The sequence below is a fragment of the Protopterus annectens genome, chromosome 6.part1, assembly GCF_019279795.1.
Source record: "Protopterus annectens isolate FY-2018-M chromosome 6.part1, PAN1.0, whole genome shotgun sequence".
Taxonomy (NCBI): Eukaryota; Metazoa; Chordata; order Ceratodontiformes; family Protopteridae; genus Protopterus; species Protopterus annectens.
The window spans coordinates 100,973,426-100,993,829 of record NC_056738.1 but is presented as its reverse complement, the minus strand read 5'-3'; the positions used below and the strand labels follow the sequence as shown (position 1 = coordinate 100,993,829).

The window sequence follows — 20,404 nt, the reverse complement described above, 5'->3', positions numbered from 1 at the left end:
TTCCCCGGGTCAGTTGTGGCCCCACCCTTGTGTAGCGGGACCACTGTTGCCGTGCGCCATTCTATGGGCGCATATCCTGTGGAGAGGCTGAGACTGAACAGGGTATTAAGATTATGAATCTCCTGCATATCTGTAAGTCAGAGTACTAGAAATACAAGGTCAAAGGAACTGGATTTTGTCTGTGACATAAACAGAACATGCTGGAGAGACAGATATGTGTCCCAGAGAATTCCCCTCCTATGGAACAGGCTTCCCAACCATGTGAAGCTGAGTTTGTCTATTAGCCAGTTTAACAGCAATCTAGACAAGCAGATGGGGAATGTGAAATTTACACCAGGCCTAGCGCCCATGTCCCTTATGGACAGAGATAGCTTATAAATGTCTGGCCCTCAATGTCCTGTTTGGATGCAGAATATCATTATTCTTTCAGGAAAACTTGGCTAGACTTAGAAAGGTCCCTTGGGTCATTATCCTAGTAATAGTCTATGAATCTATGAATAAGACCAAGTCTTGTTTCATCAAATACGCAAGTACTCTGTCTCAATGAACTGTGACAACAAAACAAGCTAAGACGATATAAGTTGCAAACAGAAATTAAACAAACACAGTATCTACAAACATGCATCCTTTTCCTAAGGAAAATCAGAATAGGTTTATCAGCAGGTTAAGTTTTAACCAGGACAGTACCTAATAATTATTTTGTAGTTGTCATCAGATATAATGAACTGCACCTCTCACATACAGCTTGAACAACAAGTGGACCTGCATGAAAATATCATTCTAACATGCTCTTCATGCATGCAATTATGAAAAAGAAGTGCTCAATTAATAAGTACATGGAAAAGGATGTTGCAAACAGTCTCGGCAATGATTATCACTTACTGTTCACATAAGTAGATACAAACAATGAGTAAATGGGCAGCAGAAGAGATGACTAAAATGAAGTATCACTGCAATACGAATGAAGAGTCCAGATGCAGTAATGAAGCAAAATCAGTGCCCATCACTCAGGTCATCAATTTGTTGCCATACTTGGGGGGGGGGGGTGTAAAGACACACTTTTAGAATCAAGAGTTCAAGGACACAGAAGTAGCTATGGCAGAGAAGAAATCAGGTACACTTTATGATACAAGAACTTCTCAGACAGAAGCTGGAGTAAAAAACAGTAATATTGTCACTGAAGGAAGATAAAACATAGCCGAGGGTACTCAAAGATTACTGAGTACACAGAATAACCACAGAATGCCAAAAATTGGAAATCATTTCAATTACCCCCATATCAAACTGTAACAAAATCTGATCCAAATTTGTAAAATGTGGAGAGGTACACTTCCTTGTACTTCCATACAATGGATATTACCACGCCATGATTGCCTTAGAACTAATTCACTGATCAAAGATGAGTGTTTATATTAGAATTCAGTAAAAGGCCATTTGCATGCATGAGTTTTAATGCCAAGTTCAATCGATCACATATCCAATATTTCTTTATCTGACATGGTGTGAATCAATATTCCTAAATGTCATCTACTCAAGTGGCAAACAAAGAAGTTAAGATAAACATCTCAAATTGAGCAACTAACCTATTACTTAAGAAGGGAAAGGTTCAAGTGGACAAACAAAGGGTTTGTTTTGTCGCAGTTCACAAACATGGGAGGAAGGAGAAGGAAGCTCCCTAACTACTACTAAACTAATCTTTTGTTTTACTCTATTTTCCTGCCACTCTCATCCTAACCATTAAGCACTCCTTGTATTCACCCCACAAAACCATTTGTTGCTATGGGGGTGACATCCTTTCAGACCAAGGTCCAGTGCCATCATTAATTCCTTGAAGGCAGGGTTGAATATACATCTGTTTCAGTCTGACCTCCAGTGTTTAAGGTCAAATCGAAAAGCTGGCACCTGAGGCAACATTTAACAAGTGGGACAATTCATGGTCTCACAGTAGCACCATCACATCTCTTGTTAAGAGAACAGATTCTATCGTGTCTTTTTTTTTTTCCACTTCAGACAAAGAGCAGGGCTGTGCTCTACTTACTATGGAAGCTGCTTTCTGACCTTTTAACCTCCTACTTTTGCAGAGAGAGGAGGCAGCAGAAATTATTTGAGTGAACTAGAGGCAGACACTGGTAAATAGCATAGTGTCTATGATACAACAGCAGACAAGAGACGTGTATGCCTAGCCCAAGAAGGGAAAATATGCACATTATTTCCAGGACTTATTGCATAATGAACAGGGTCATAAAAAAGTGTGTGAAACTTTTATACAAAGATGTAAAGTGTAGCAAATACTATTTAATGCTCCATAGCTTCTGGGGATGTGGCAATCTCCCTATACCCTTGTGTGTTTTTAACAATTTCCCCTCAAACTCTTTTCACCTATCTCCAGTAAAATTTTGAGCAAATCCACTGAGCTCCCTTGGGGAGTATGAATAAAAAGGATCACGATGTCATATTATGTATCTTAATTGTATCTAAAGGAAATGTTACATGCTCCAGTCTGCTTACTTTCCAACTGCCTAATAAAAAAAAAAAAAAAAAGCTGAAAGCTTATTTAATAACCCCTGCTGCTTGACTAGAAGACCTGGTGTGGACAATGCAGCTAATGTTCTTGAGTTAAATGCTTAAGGGGCCCATGTGTTAATCTTGACATCCGTGATCCCACAAAAACTAAAGGAAGCCTGGCTGGCTCCCTCCCTCCAAATAATGAACTGCCTCTGATTAACAGCAATCTAGTGGTAAGCACCTTTTGTTTAAGATATGTTGTTCAACTGCTGAAAAGAACCAAGAACATGCAAGGAAAAAAAAAAAAGCTTCTGAAACACAGTTTCTGTCAATTGGTTCCATGCGGAATCTGTACAAAATAGTTTCCTTTCATTGCCTCAATACAAAAATCCTGAAACAGAGCCCTGCTGGTTTAACACAGACATTAAAAAATTTACTTGTGGCGGCAATGGTTCTTCATATGATAGCGTGTGTATTTTTTTTAACTGCAGATCCATCAGTGGCCCACAACTAATAACACAGCTGACATACAGTATGCTAGTGTACAGCTGGCTGAGAGGAATCAGAACTTCTTCAGCACTCCGGAAGGATGACAGCCTGGGGCACTGCAAAGCAATAATAACAACATTGAAGAACTGGTGCCCAGGTCACGACAAATCATGACCCCCCCCCCCTCCCCAGTAAGTCTTACAGCAAGCTGGCTCTGTGCCAGCCTCTGTCAACAGCAAAATACTATGTGCAGTTTCTACCCAAAAGAGAAGAAAAAAGAATAAAGGAAAGCATAATGGTTTAATTATGTATCCTGTGCACTGAAGAGGAAAATCTTAGTGATGGAGAACACAAGCAGATATGGGGAGGTCCAGCTTCATTACATGCAATAAATAATAAAATGCAGACCAGACTTGCTAAAATGTATCTTTTTAATTGAAGGCTGTGGCCTTTGCCATCAGAAAAACACTTTTTTTCAATTCAATTCAAAACCCTAACTCTTACAAACTAGGAAACAATATGCAGTGGCAAGATCCTCTGCAACATATGAATAACTTTCACTTGAAGGGCTTACTACTTTCACGTTAAGTTATGCATTAATACCTGCCACTCACCAAGTACTAGATATATGATAACAATACAATTTTTAATGGCAACATAATGCCTCTGTTTGCAGTGATACTGTTCTTTAATAGTAAATAATTTACCATCTTACTAAACCTTTGCCAGACAGACAGCCATAAAATAACATATAAAACAAAAAGCAATCAGAGCAAAGAGAAAGTAGTCTGCAATGCAACTAAATCAGACTTGGTCAAAAGAATATTAACAGGAGTGATCAGCACGACATCTGGAAAATTCACTTGTTAAGCCCTTGTTAAACTGCAAAAATAAAATTACTCATCTTGAGACATAAAATGAAAAACTGAAGATACCTCAATGTCTCAACATCTTGCTCATCAGTCTACCTCACTAATAGAAATAAAAGACCTGACATTTCTGACACTGAACAATATTTTAAAAACACTCAAAACTTGTCAGTAATTGCTATTAACATGTTATTTCCAAGACTGGAATATGCTCTACGTATTACAGCTGCAATGTCTGGTCACAACACTAGCTTACTACAAACAACTGAGGCCAACAACAAGAAACATCAATGCATTACAATTCAAAAAGTTAGACAGCTGTACCAGCTGCTGCAAGAATCAACTCCTTGCAAATTTCTATAGCATACAAATTTCTCAGCAATAGATATTCCCTACCACTTGCAAAGTTACTAACCCCTCATAAAACATCATACTCTTTATAAGCCAATAATTGCCTCAAACTAATGACCATAATATTATTTAGCTACGTGTACCATCTTTTTTCAACTTATCAACACTTACATTATTTAAAATAAAATTTAAGCAACATCTTTCCAATATGTTTATAATGTACCTACTTCAGAGACTCTGAATAACATAATTCCAAAATGTAACAAGGTCACTGTTACTACACTAATATCAGACTATCTTTCTCTGTAAATGGTGTGGTTTAACTGCAGTGCACTGCAGTAATATCTCTATAGGCTTACAGAAGTGTTTTCTCTGTAGACTTATTTACACGTTTCCTCCTATTTCCTAAAGAATGCCCTTCCTAAATGTATATAGTACACGAGATTCTGTGTTTATAAATGGGTGCATTGCCTTTTCCTTCCTTTTCATTTATGCTGTATATGTAATTAACTGCTCAATTATTGCTGCTTGTGACCCAGGCTATGATGAAAAGGGTCATTAACCAGCCCACTTGCCTGGTTAGCAAATGAACAAACATTTTTTACTTCTTCCTATTTCAAAGACATTTTCTATGACTGCCATGCATCTGTAAATATAAACACTAATCCTAGTAGCTATTATGTAATTACTCTTACAGGTGTCCATCCAACTACAACCCCCTTTTCCCATTTTTTGCATATGGGGTCGGGGTGTCACTTCAACAGTGACAATCATCTAGAGCCAAGTGTCATAAAATTAAAGTGTATTTGTCACCTTTAACATTTGCAACACAGTGTATACATTGCTGTGAAGCATTTTGGGGTGATACTGACTTACGACAGGTGGATATAAATAGATGCTATATGTTACGTCTGCCCACTGTAAGTTAGTCTTTGCAGTCATAGATTTATATAAAGATATGCAATAAAAGTAACGGTGCTTATTACATTTGCTGAGAAATTCAGCATCAGGAGTTAAGTTATGTGAACATTCAGCTTATCTACCTTATTATAATGAGCTCCTATAATGATATACAACTTCTAAGTATGCCCTTAGGGAAGCAAGTTACCTTTGCTATTAATCCTATGAAACTATATGCTCTTTTAGAATTGTTATTTATTTTGAAGCCATATTTCTATGTAAGAAATATGCAAACGCTGTATAAAAATGTATTGTAATTTTTTCTATCTTCTTTAAAAAAAATTTTCTGAAAGAGTATTTCTCACAGGGTTTTAGGGGGGGAAATCTCATACATATCTTGAGCTATCATTTGCATTTATGAATTGTATAGTGTACAAAAGTACTTTATACATGTTAGTATTTAAAACAACAGAAGATTAGCTGAAAGCTGACAGTTAGGAAGGGATCTTTACATACAGAACAGTACAATAACAGAATAATTCAGTCTAATATTTAGGAAGCAAATTTTATATAGGAAGTTGTTCCTTATAGATGTACATTAAGATTAATCATTATGGTTGAAAACGATACAAGATAAAGAAAATATATCACATATATGATTGGTGCCTAACATGTACATTGCAGTTTTGCACACTTGCAATGTTGTACTACCACTTTATTTTATATTAATATTCACATTCAAATATGTATTACATGTTCCGTGACTGATGGTCATTGGCATGTGCAAGTTAAATGTCTGATCGGCCTCCCATGCTGTGCTGTACCTCACTGCAAGTTAAATATCAGATAAGCCTTCCATGTTGAATTATGCCTCAGTGTTTAGTGGGGCTCTGTATTTTTAATTTTACTTGAAATAACTTAAATTGAACTAAAAGCTGTCACCCCTGTATCGCTACTTAACAGAGGCACAGTAAACTAATTTTAATAAGTAAGGGGGTCTTCAATGTGTCACTACTAGACAAAGACACAGTATTCTAAATGTATTCTATACACCTTAGTACCACTACATGGGGTGGCGAAAGCCACATCTCTAGGGCTAGGCTTGCAAATGCCTCAGGGCAGACAGCCTAGTACTAAACTATGAAACTATGAAACTTAAAGCATCATAACAATACCCATTAACAGAAAAGACTAGCAATAACGGAGACTGCACTTGAGGAATTTACTTAGAGGAAGTTGTTGGCTACTGTAAGTCAGTACCAACATAATTTGTCTATTATCACTGCATATATAGCTTTCCATTTTTTTTGTTAAAATCCTTCATAAAATTGCAGCTATCCCTTTGCTGATGTCACCAAAGGTAATCAGTGAAATTTATTGTGACATTAGTAGAGAGATTATGTAGGGATGTGTCCATAGACTAATGGACATACTGCAGAACATGATTGGTAGACTGAGGGTTTTAACTTTAAAGTAGTCATTAGGCATAATGTACAATAATAGGCCTGAAAATATAAAGTCAGACTTGTGTTTTTATGTATACATTTAATTTCAGGGAAGACAGTTCAGTAGACAGTAAAACATAATCTTGCTGGCTAAGCATGAGTGCACAAATAACAGTTCCAAGGGAAAGCTACAGAATGTTCCTTTCTCAAGGGAAAGATGTGTACTTGCAGTGGAATGCTAGATAAAGGACAGATAGTTAGGCACTGTGAGGCACATGCAAGACAAGGCTTGAAAACCAAGGCTAAAGAGGCATGTAGAACATTACAGAGTTTTGGTATTATTAGGAAATACTTCAGATACGATCAGTTGACTCTGTTAAGTTAGCTTTTGGACTGATATTCAAAAGATCTTTGCAGTACAGACGCTCGAGCCTGAGTACTGAAGTCAGGTCAAATATCCAGCATTATTTACAAGGAAAAGACTGTTTCAGTTGATATTATTCATGAAAATCAGAATATACGTGCAGAACCTTTAGATATATTTATCAGCACTGTTACTGTTATCCACCATTCCAGAATATTATATTTGGTTATTGCTGATCTTTACTGTATATAATAAAGCATTCTTAACCGAACTACAGTTTGCAAATGTTATTGTGTTAGGTATAAGGAGGCTTGGCCCATAAAGGAGAGACTAGCACCTGTTCAGCATACGTTTGGGTAATTAACAGATAAAGATAGTCATTCCAGTCTCATTCCAGTTAATTCCAATGTACTACAATCTTATAAATTCTATCAATGTCCATGGTTGTATTCATTCAAGTCAAGATGCAACTCAAACTATCACAATAAATTTATTTGGGCAATGGTTTTATAAAAAATTACAAAGCATTTTGTTAAAATAAACACACACACACATTCCAACCATATAAGGAGTGATAAGGGAGTAAACACTGTGGCATTTAACATACTCTGCAAATATAGTTATGAATATCAGCAGTGCACTTTAAAAATACATGGACAATTATTTCAAAATTTAGTAGCATTAAAGGAGTACCACACCCACAGACTCAAAAAACATGTTTAAAACATCATGGCATGATGTTTCCTACACTTTAACAGCACTCCGGGATTATTTACAGGATTTTAAATATTTTTATATGTAATTCCAGAATCTGACCACCTGGAGGCTGGCATATTGAAGAGGTTTGGATAAATCAGGTTGCCATCCAGTATCCCATAAATCATTGTTTGGCTCAAAAATGTTACATCATACAGGCCTCCGTTTGCCTAAAGTTCCTGTCATTTCATAGATGTTGCATGCGTACAAAGTACTAAGTAAAATAGAACAGTGCAAGTAACATTGCCTGCTGCTGGATCACTACTTAAAACAGAAACAGCGCAAATGCCACAGAACACACTCAAAGTGCTGTTTACTGCTGCCTTTTTTTTCTAATTTAGTTTAAATAGCACTAATTTGTGAGACAATGAATTCCAGTCCATTTACTTCTCCCCTCCCCCATAACACTTAGCTTCCCTAGCTGTCAAAGTCTTGAGGGTAATTTGACCTGGTAATTCCATTGATTGGCAGATCTCAGCAGGGTGCTTGACTCATGTAATTTAATCTTTGCTCTAGCATTTCCTTTGTTAGAGGGGACATTTTTTGCTGCACTATAGCCATGGCCTTACTTGACTGCTATCACATCCAGTAAGGTCTTGCACCAAGGAGCTAAAGAATAAAACATTTATACTATTAACCAGTTTAGATCTTTATTAATTTAAGTGTTAAGGTATCACTTCATGCTTCCACCTTGCTAAAAATTGAGATTTACATGTGCAAAGTGTGTTGGTATGCAGTGTTTGACTTCATATGTTTTTACTCCACTGGTTGGTTTGCAAAAAAAAAACCTTTTGCAGTGTCCCTGGATTTGTCTTTGTACATACAAACCACATTGCTATTTTTCCCCTTCCTTTTTCTTGTGTCCAGAAGTCACTTATAACAAAGTAAATTTTTTATTGATTTTTTTTTTAAATAAAGGACATCAAGGTTAACTTACCTTGAGTCAGATAATGAATGCCACTACAAAGAATCACTGTTGAAATATTTGTGCATGGACAAAATCCCTTACTAAATCTATTTGCCAGCCTCCAGTTCAATTGGTGCTATGGCTTTAATATACTGGTGTGTTTGCTCATGCCTTCCAAATATCTCCACCATTACATACCACTTTTGCAGTGTAGTAACCACCCGACATGACCATATACCTTTATCCATCAATATGCAGCTACTCCTGTTCATGTGAGTATGTGAATTCATTTTCAGACGTAAGGTGTGGAAGCTGCACTGAATAATTCTAGGCGCTTGTTCAAGTTTCACATGGTGCTTGCTTAGAGCTACTCTCATGTTAAGCCACTATGAATATGTTGCACTGCCACCTCTGATACCAGGGTAATGTTTTAATTTTTCTATTCCCGCACTGCACACTAGCAGTATCTGGTGCAAATACAACAGAGAAGTACGCAAGCGATACACCACCTAAGCATCATTTGCCGTGCAAAATGTATAAGTATGCATACCAAATTTCTGTGTTTCCAAACATCTGTGTTACTACACTACTACTGAATAAAATAAACAACACTCAGGCTGGGGGAAGGACAAGGGAGCCATGACATCACAGAATGGGTGGGTCTTATTATTTTAGTTAGAATCAGATGATGGCTGTGGTGATGTCACTTTTGGGAGGGAACTGATTAAAAAAAAAAAAAGTACCTGCACTGCCTGGCCTCGATGATGTCAGTAATTGGGTGACTCCAGCAAGCTTTATTCAAACGTGACAGAATCATTTTGTAATTGAAACCATCACAGTATGAGAAGGTAGGCTTCTGTTACAGAAGTAAGGGGAATTATAAAAATTGTAAATGCTTTATTGTTGTTGCTTTACAGAGGACAATTTAAATAGGGAGGAAAAGGGCCATGAAGGTGAGGAATACATTAGAGAAACCTGGCCTCTTTCTGCACATCTTGTTTCTATTTCAGGACCCAATACTTCTGCTGTAGGGACTTACTATTAGAATATTTTAATAACTGTTTTTTTTAAACTGGGGAAAAATGCACACAGAACTATGCAATAATTTCCACCCATGTATCTTGAAGCAAGCTAGTCTTGCTGTATTGTACAGATGAAGAATCAAACATTCCATTTCCTTTTATTTTTGATAGAAAATTGTAAATTGATTTTTAATTCTTAAAGGACAGATTTATTTTAACTTTTATTAAGAGATACTAAGTAGTATATAGGGGAATTTAGGACTCAAGACAATGAGATCTGTAGTTAGTAGTATCACCTACAGATTAAACATGGGAGAAAAGCTAGAGCGTAATCATGTCTATAAAACAATGGTAAATCAAAGGAGAGTCTCCAGCTCCAAATGGTGCAGTGGAATAATTCAATACAACAGTATTTCAGTTCCAATGCATAGCGTGGAGAATTTTATATACTCAGCCTTTACACTAGAAAAAATGGACCAAGTAATCCAGAGAACATCCATTCTCTTAAAGGAAGAGAGACAACCACATAGTATAACTACACTGACTGGAAAAAATAACTCCAAACTAAGGTATGTGCTCATAGTCAAATGACCAATATAAGATGTCAGACTATCCCTGCTTGAATGACAGAATCAGTGAACCCAGTCAGAACAAATCAGAGATTCTAAGAATATTTCTGTAATCTGGGCACCTACAACAACAATAAAGAAGTTAGTTGCTTATACCAAGGCTTACATAGAGTTGACTTAGGTTGGAGTAGCTGCATTAACAATGTCAGGCAATTCACAGCAAATTACATAAAAATCATGAAGCCTCACTTCAGGGTTAATCACTACTCTGAATAACTGATTTAGTTTTTCACCCATGACCCAAAATGTGATTTTAGCTTTCTAGAAGCCTAGCCAGTGCAGCCCAGAAAACCGGTAAGGTAGTAAGGGGTTGGTATAATGGTTAAGGTATTTACCTCACAAACAAAAGTTATAGGTTTTGGATTCACCAGGGGGAGATTTGCTAGGCTTATAATGGAAACCAAAAAAATAAACGAAAAGGTGTAAAAAGCCAAATAATCCTAGTAAAACACCAGTCCAGGAAGTGAAGCACCTAGTAAAACACCAGCCCAGGAAGCGAAGCAAAAACACCAGTCCAGGAAGCTGTGTACCATTTTGTTGGTGTTGATGTTTTTTTTCACTGTGTATTTGCTGTGGATTAAAGCCTTCCTACTTGTTACTTCGCTTCCTGGACTGGTGTTTTACTAGGATTATTAGGCTTATAATGACCCACAAGGGCAGCTAGACTAGTACTTAATTATGAACTAATTAATTAGCAGTTCTACATAGCTGAAGTGAAACTGTGAATACTCATCCAGTCTTCAAGATTGGGTTTTACAAGTGGGTAACATATTGCATTGCTTGACCTGGGTAAGGGATACATTAGCTCAGACAACCAGTTTTCTGTAGGTGAAGAATGTCATACAGGACAGTTTTTCATAGCATATATGTCTTAGCAAAGGTCACCATGCAGAAGACTGTAGGAGACAGAATAAAGTGATAGGGCATTTAATCTATCTGGGTAGTTTAAAGAGAAGATATGTAATTATTTTTAGTGAGGCATGATTGGCATCTTTCGACTTGTGCAATTTGATTAGAGAGTATAAGCCTAAAGAGCACTATATTCTTGAATAGGCCTAATGAGGAAAGGACAGAGTAGTTATTGTGTAGTAGGGATTTTGGCTAATGTATACAGGCTTTAAGTACTACTGTTGGAAAAAAGCTAGCATGCATTACTGCGGGTACTGGAGTTGTGATTACAGTATGAAATTCTGCCATTCAGAGTTTCTGGAAACAGCAAAGTATATTAAATCAGGTAATATTGCTTGGATTATGGTAAAATTCTGTTCCCAGTGCCATTGTGGCTATACATGATAGAGGGAGGAATTTCTGCTTTCAGTACTTCTTGCATTTGGACATTGAAAGAAGTATGTTGTTCCAAGTACAACTGTGTTAATGGGGTAGTGGCTTCATGCCTATGTCAGTTTTTCCTGGAAGTAAGATGGTTATTTATCATATGCAGAAGTGCATCAACAATTACTTATTTAACAATAAAAAGATACAAAAAGGTGAGCCTACCGAACATAGCCCCGCCCCTTCCAGTTATCCCCACTTATTCAGTTCCTTCTTGCAGCACCACTGGTTTTGAAGTCACCAGCTCTCACTGGTATAGACATGTCAGAAACTTTCAAACTCAAAGTTAATAAATGCTTAAGATGCACTTTTATTAAATTATAGCTGAAAACTGTTGACATAAGTCAGCCAAAGGACATGGTTTTCAAATGCAACCAGGAGGCCAAGTGACCACTGAGAAAAAGTAACCTGATATTATATGCACATTTGTATTAATATTTCTGAAAAGCAAACTGATATTATAAGCACATCTACATTAATGTTTCCAAATGTAAAATGCAATAAGTGAGCCAAATATTAGATATAAACTTCTACATACAGAAAATTATTTCAGCATTTACTCAAAACCAAAAACTTGCTTGAGGTTATAGCACATGTGAAAGACACATTTATTTTGGTTGCCAGGTGAGTACTAGTAGGCATGGATATTTTCAAGGGAGACCAAAGGTAATTAATGTCCATACTGGCTGTGGGTAATTTGTCAGCTACACCAGGAAAATGTTATTTTACACCTAAAGCCTTCTTCCTCATACCACTTACATATAATTCTCAAATAAACTTTTTATATGAACTGTGAAGGTGAGACTCATGCCCTTAAGCCTTATGGGTCACACCACCCAGCCCAGTGTCAATGATTGATGCAATACACTAAAAGGTATATTTGTGGGCATTTAACATGCATCTTCATCATAGCTGTATGGCAGATTATCTGGCAGCAGACAGTCTCCCCACTGAGTACTTCAAAACAGCCACAAATAACAAGTATGGATACAGAATAGTCTAGAGTAATTATTCTATTAAGGCATCTTATGAACTCATCACTAAAGGAGCAATCATATATCATTGTTTTGCACAAAAGAGGTACCTCAATAGACCTTTCTAACTACTGTCCTACAGTTATCATTCCCTCCACTATCCAAAATTCTAGAAAAGTCCATCTATCATCGGGTCTTATAGTATGCAACAGACAGCCTTCTTCTATCCCCATCTTAACATGCTTTTTGACTATTCATAACACTGAATTGGCCCTGTTCTCCTACATATACCATAAACAATAACAAATAACCAAGGTGAACTTGTCTTTGTCCTATTCATTAACATCTCATAGGCTTTAAATACAGTCTTTTATCATCTACTACTCCATAAGCTATCTGACCTGGACCTAATTCAACAAACTACTAACTGGTTCAGCAGTCACCACTCCAATACATCCCAGTGTGTAAAGTAGCAGGACTTTCCTCATTTTTCATTTATGTAAAAATAGGTGTTTTCAGGATTCCATTTTGGACCCTCTGCTATTTACTATCATTACAAATAACCCAAATACAGGAGTTAAGCAAAATACTCACATTCAGTATGCTGATGATTCCTCTATTATATGTCAGCTACGTGTCTCTCTCTCTCTCTCCGACCAACAAACTGCAACTCCAGAATCCTTTGCTTCAATAGAATCATTGCTAAGAAATGCACAGCTACAACTAACTACCCACCCCCCTCAAAAAATAAACTACTCCTATGGATCTTGGCCTCATCCTCCCATAACAAAAGTTTCTTTTTTCTATCATGAGTTCTGACAGAGAGAAAAAAAGGGAAGCTGTCTACTACATACAACTCTTAAGAGATATAGCACTGCTGGTGATTCCCTGGTGGGTGAGAAAGTAAACCTTAGGATTGCCACCTATCCGTTTTTTCCAGACTATCCAGAAATCAAATTGATTCTCTAGTACTCTGGAAAACACTGTACAAACTAAGGTATTCTGTTTCAAAAAAGGAAACAGACTATTGGAGTTTGCTAAATCAGCTGATTTACCATGCTCTTTTATAGAAAAGCATAGTAAATCGGCTAAAAGCAGGCATCAGGAATGCAAAAAGATAGTGCTCCCGCCATGCTGATGTTATAGTGACACCACAAAATGGGTGGAATGTGGGTAGGGGTGGGTGGCGAGAGGAGTGTGGCCTTAATTTGGTTTTAGCCACAATGAAAGGTGGCAACCCTAATAAACCTATATTTTTTTGTCTTTGACTGATACAGCTGGTTTCTGTCTTACCTGCTCCATTTTGTTTTCTGTTTTAAGAAATCTCTGTCTGGTGGTGTTCTGTATGAGAGACAGACATTTAAATTATCTAGTCTCATATTTCACATGTTTTTTCATTAGTTAATTTGAATTGTCTCCTGAGTGATACTTAAATACAAAGAGAAACTCTGGGCCTTTGTCTTTGTCTGAAGGATTTCAAGCCTGCATAAGGTACAGCACTGATGGTGATTCCCTGCTAGGGTTTCGCAGCCACCCACCTTCCCGTTTGTCGGTCTTGTTTTTAAACCTGGTGATTTTAAGCTTCCCACCCCTTCTGTAATGTGAGCTTGGTAAGCTCCTCCCTTTCTACACTGCTGCTGACATCTTGAATTTTTTACGTGAATTATTTATTTGCCTTTCCTATGCTTATATTGAAAAAGTGCATTTTGCCTATTATTGTCTGTTGTACTGATTTACTTCATCTGAATTCATTATCTAGCTAGCTGTTGGATAAAGTAGTATATTTTTACACTCTAGCAAGCACTTCTTTTCTCATCAAGGTCAGATGATTTTCATTCTTAGGTTCATAGGTTCATAGGTTCATACTAGGCTATCTGCCCGAGGGCATTTACAAGCCTAGCCCATAGTTTTGTGGCTTAAGCCACCCCTTTAGTATGGGGAACTATACCCATTATTTTGCTGTGCCTCTGTTGAGCAGTGACACTGAGGTAATCCCTGGGGTATATCTGCGATCTCCCATCCATTGGTCAAGATTTCTCTTGAACAAGGCCAGCGTGCTCTGCCTCACATATACCGATTTTATTCCACAGCATAGGGAGTCTTTGGGTGATGAATCTATCCCTCCAGCACGCCCTATTAATAGTTTAAGTCTCCCGCCCTTGTGGCTCTGACGGATCTAGATTTTTGAGGTGAAGCATATTCATCAAATCTGGGTTTGACATGGCCTTGTATGTTAGGCAAAGGTCACCTCTGAGCAAGCGTAGCGCCACTGAATAGAGCTGGAGTTCTTTCAGTCGGGCAGCATAGGACAGATGTTTGAGACCCTTTATCCTTTTGGTGAGGAACTTTGTGGCCTCTCCAGCTGCTGCAAGTGTCGGGTCAGATACATTGGGCATTGTATTCAATCATTGGTCTGATGAGTGATGAGTATAGGGAGACTATGACCTCCCTTGATCTAGATGAGAATCCCTTCATGATAAGGTGGGCAATGTAGAAGGTCTTCCTAACTACTTTAGCTACATGGGTGTCGAATGACAGACTACTATCAACCTGGGTCCCCAGGTCCCTGATAACTTCTTCTGTACTCAGTGGATTGCCACCTATTTGGTAGCTATTTTGGCATTTAACTTTAGGCCATGGCTCTGGCACCAGTTATCCGCTTCTGTGAGACCCTTCTGAAGGATATCTGTGTCAGATGTTCATCTGCAAACTTTGTCAGCCATAACCCTCCTGTGTTTGCTTGTACCCAGGACTGAGCCCTGTGGTACACCACTTGTGACAGGCTTTGAGTCTGACATGGCGCCAGCAACTCTGACCCTGTGGGTTCTGTCACTCAGCCAGTTTGCAACCCATCTTGTGATGTATGGGTTAACATTTAAGCTGATGAGTTTTTCAATGATGGTATTGTATCAAAGGCCTTAGCCAGATCGAGGTAGGCTGTATGGACTGCCTTTCCCTCATCAATGGCTTTGGTGACTGTTTCAAAAAGTCAACCAAGTTTAGAAGGCATGATCTGCCTTTGACAAAGCCAAACTGGGATGGATCCAAAGTCTGCAAATTCCCTATGTCTTTATTTATGAGGTCCATTATGATCCTCTCCATGGCTTTGCAGATAAGGCTTGTCAAGCTAATGGGACGGTAATTTCCAGGGTCGGTGGAGGCACCGCCTTTGTGATGTGGGTCCACAGTTGCAGTGCGCCACTCCTGGGTACATATCCAGAGGTAAGACTATGATTAAACAGCTGTCCTAGCTGTGGGTTTAATTCCTCGTTGAGTTCGTGGAGCACACAGCCGGGACACCATCAGGTCCCATGGATGCTGTGTTTTGCTTTGGAGAGAGCAGTTCTCACTTGGGCGTTGGAGATGTTTGGGGCTGCAATATAGATATCTCTCCTTTTGGGGAGGGGAGAAGTTTGCACTGAACCTGTCAGCCAGTATGTTGGCAATGTCTGTAGGATCAGTAATCTTCACATCATTATGAACTAGTTCTGAGCATATCTGGGAGTTTCCTCCCAGGTTTCTAACATAGCTAAAGAAGGCCTTATGATTGTCTTTTGAGTCTTTAGCTATTTTTCTCTCAAAATTTGCTTTGGATGATTTTATGAGAGCTCTTAGTTTTTACTTATAGTGATCAAGGGTGTCTTACCTTTTAAGGATTTTGCTCTATCTTGTAGTAGCTTCCTCCTTTTGTTGTAGAGTTTGTTTATGGCTGGGGTCCACCAGAGTGGATGCTTGCCTTTGGTACAAAGAGTCTTTGTTTTGCTTGGGATTGCCTTATCCATGCAGTCCTGCAGGTGCTGGTAGAAGGCATTTGTAAGTGATTCAGCGGCTTGAGTACTGTTTTCCGAAGGAGACCACACTAGTCTTTAGAAGTGTGAAGTCGGCGAAGTTCTTTACTGTGGTCTTTTTATTTCAGGTGGGGTGGGATGAGGACCTCCAGCGAGATTAGTTTGTGATCTGATCACACCAGTGAGGGTATAGTGTTGAACATTGTGCTCCCATGTTCGTGATGATGAGATCAAGTATGTTTTCTCCTCTTGTGGGATGGTGACTAGTTGTTCCATGGCATTTGAGTTTATGAATTCCAGGAACTTTTGGGCTAGGGTGTTTGGGCTTGAGTAGTGTTCCCAGTCTATATTAGGGTAATTGAAGTCACCTAGTATGATGGTGTTTGGTGATACATTTATCCCTCTAGTGTTTTCAGGAAGGCCATGTGAGGTTCCTGAGTTTGTGAGGGTGGCCTGTAACATGCTACAATTTGCAGAGCAGTCTTGCCTATGGTTAATTGCACCTGGATGGTCTCCGATGCATCCAGTCTTGAGGTGTGGGTGTCTTTGATGAATATGGATACCCCCTCCTTTCTTGGTATTGTCCGGATTTTGGGGAGAGGTAAAACCTGATAGTGCTGGGGTGCTCTCAGGAGCCTTGAACCAGGTTTCTGTCACTGCACAGACATCGATGTTCTCCATACTGAGAAGGGCCTTTTGAGATTTAGACTTCTGGCATTGAGCAGCATTACCCTTAGTTTTTTCCTTTTTGTGTTCTAGGGTGGTAGGTTTAGAATTTGAGCCTTGCCTAAAAGGCACTATGGGGTGGCAAGAGCCTTTGCCAATATCCGGAAGCCCAGGGGTGAGCGTGGCTTGTCCAGCATGTCATCCCAGGCAGACAGACATTGGATCCCCTTTGAATGACACCAGAGTTTAAGCCAATTGTTAAAGCTGATCATCTTATCTCTGTATTGTGGCATCATTCTTGGTGAAGGTAGGATACTGCTCAAGGTCAGGGTCATACCTGCCTGGGCTACATAATCAGAGAGCTCCTCAATGTCTCTTTTCATGTAGTTACACCAGCGTGGACAATAACTGAGTCATATTTGTACCTGCTGTTGAGAGACCTGAGTGCTTACAGGCAGCTTACTGTGACCTTCTCCTTACTCAGTCTGGTGAGCGGGACGCCAGTGTGTCTGACTATGGAGTCACCAATGACTAGTGTGTCTGGCATTGTGTTTGGCCTTAAGGGCTGTGACTGTTTGACACTCTGACTGTGAGGTCTATGTGTTGCAGGTGTTGTGTTCTGAGGTGGTGGTTGTTTGGGTGTCTGCTTTGGTGGCCTCTGCTGTTTTGGTAGATTTTTGATCAGAGCCGCGAGTATGTCTTTGTGTGTTTATGTGTATGATTTGAGGTTGTGATGGTACTATGTGAGACTGGGTCTATAGTGTGTGTGGTAACCTTCTCCTCCTGACTGGTCTTGCCAGTCCTATGTTGAGAGAGCTCAGCCTCCAGTTTGGCCGTATAGTTGCATCTCTCGCATGTATTTGTGTTTTGTGGGAGGAGGAGAGGGTTGTCTGTGTACATGAGGCAATTGTAACATTGTCTCAATATTCCCAGGTTCACCAGCTGAGCAGGAGAGGACACTAGCAACTGATCCTCGACATGCTAGAAGGACTAGACAAAAACTTTAAAAGAGATTCCGGGGTTTGCCTTTTGGGGTGCTATCTATAAGAGTGCCGTATCAAGGTAATAAGTACTGTAGGAACAAGTGCTAGGTTTAACAGATAGAGAAAAGTCTACTTGGAGTCAAGTAGAGATGATCTTTAGGTATTAGAGAAAGTGCTAGTAACAGGGATGCTTAAAGGTAAGATTGAAAAGAATGCACTCTGCAGTGTGCACTAGAGAAGTTAGATATGAAAGTAGGTAACTTGAGTTTTACCTGTTTAAAAGTTAAGGTTTAGTGGAGAGTTACTATTTTTAAAACAGCAAGATGGACTGAAAGGGGTGGTTACTTTTGTATTTTGGTACTATGAAATACTGTAGGATGGCCAATAAATTTAAATAATTGAAGGTGGGATTTCAAAGTGATGGTTTTGTGATTACTCACATAAGCCAGTGAAAGTAGAGAGAAATGAGATATATGGTCAGATTAACATAAGAGGCGGGCAACTAGAAAGACAGTGGTATTTAACAAGACAACTTAAATGGGAGGGAGGGAGAGAAAAATTCTGCCTGACTCAGAACAGAGAGAGCTGTGGTCTCTTTTGAAGTTTTAATATGCTGTTAAACAGAATGCAAGCAAAACACAAGGTAAAGAAAACAAACTACAGTATTCAAAATATAGAAAGACAACACAGAAATACAAAAAATAACAGCAAACTAACCTTTCCTTCACAGCAAAGTGTAGCAGAGTCTGGATGAGCCTTTCTGGTAAAGCTCTGAAATGTTTTAGTTTACTCCTTAAATAGAAATTTTAGTTCCTAGCTCCACCCCCTCTGTTAACAAGTGATTAACCTTAAGTGACCTTTTCTGTCTTATGAATGAGTCCTTAATTAATCAGTTCTTATTTCTGCCTGACTCAGAACAGAGAGAGCTGTGGTCTCTTTTGAAGTTTTAATATGCTGTTAAACAGAATGCAAGCAAAACACAAGGTAAAGAAAACAAACTACAGTATTCAAAATATAGAAAGACAACACAGAAATACAAAAAATAACAGCAAACTAACCTTTCCTTCACAGCAAAGTGTAGCAGAGTCTGGATGAGCCTTTCTGGTGCACTGAAAGGTAGCCTGGTCTGTCTAGGTTTAGGAAGTACTTGAGATTTGTGTGTGTAGTTTTATTGGCTGGAGAGCTTCTTAATTAACTTATCTTGTTTTAGTGCCTTTATAAATTTGTACAATCGGGTGGCTCTTGGCTAATTTATACAAAGCAAAGTACATTTACTGAATAATCACACTTTTATGAGCTGTGCACACTGCTGTCTCCACATCTTTAGGTTTGTTTGTGGTAGTACTTCACTCAGGACACTCTCTTACTGTGCTTATACATTAGGGGGACTGGGATTCTTCATCTAGTGGCTGTAGGTGTTTACCCGGTCCTTCTTAGCTGGGAAACCCATAAAAAGGCTCCAAGTATTTTCTCTTTGCACTTCTCTTATATACTGGGACCGTACTTCAGCAGTTTAAAAAAAAACGTACTGTTTGCTACTGGTTTGCTCTGTATTTCACTACTGCATTTGTTGTACTTTGTATTTCATACCAACTGCTGCTATTACTTAATTTAAGAAAATATTTGTTTCTGCTGTTTTTTCTTTTGCTATTATTAATTCAAGAAAAACTCTGCTGCTTTTTACACTGTTGCTTATTTAATTAAAAAAAAAACATTATCCTGCTTTTTTCGATTGTTCCGTTACACTTCTGTTGGCTGTAGTATAGACTGGATTCAGACTGGCTGAATTCAGTTCTGTTTGTAGATTGAGCACTAAAAGTTAGGACATCTATTTTTGGAGAAGTCCCCCTGCTCCCATGTGGCAGGAGTGTACAGTAGGACTATCTAATTGAAGGTTACTCTTTCAGGGCTCAGACTGAGCTATTTCATTGGTGCAAGGCTCAGTGTCAGCTTATTCCTTGGTTTCTTTGTATTAGCTGCTTTGCTGTTGCTTACACGTAGCACCACCGCACACAGGAGGAAACGCTTAGCAGTTATAGATGCAAAAGCTCCAATAGAAGCATTTTCCTTTAGAAGAGCAGCACTGCAGTTCTTGAATAGCTCTAAGGTGCTCAGTGAACCACCCAGAAGAGATTTTACCTCTTACCTATCAACATCAGACCTTACAGATCCCCTCTTTTATAGACCTCCTACTGTATATCTCACAGGTTAGCAACCCTAAAATAGCTCCCGGCCTGATACCCAATCTTTTTCTCATTATCTGCTGAGATACCATGTTCAAGCTTTGCACTATCGACTGTCAGTTTCCCTCTGATTCTCCTGCCTGCCTTGTGGACATGGGATTTTTGAGGCAGTGTAGCAAGTGCCTCAAGTACAATGACAACCCCTTACTTCTAAATCACTCAAGTACAATTTGCGAGAGAT

General features: G+C 38.7%; 1 protein-coding gene across 3 annotated transcripts in view; it reads right to left on the bottom strand.

Moving 5' to 3' along the window:
- The window catches only part of METAP1D (methionyl aminopeptidase type 1D, mitochondrial), a 1,999,572-nt gene that overhangs the window by 1,659,035 nt on the left and 320,133 nt on the right, over positions 1-20,404 (bottom strand). The window lies entirely within an intron of this gene.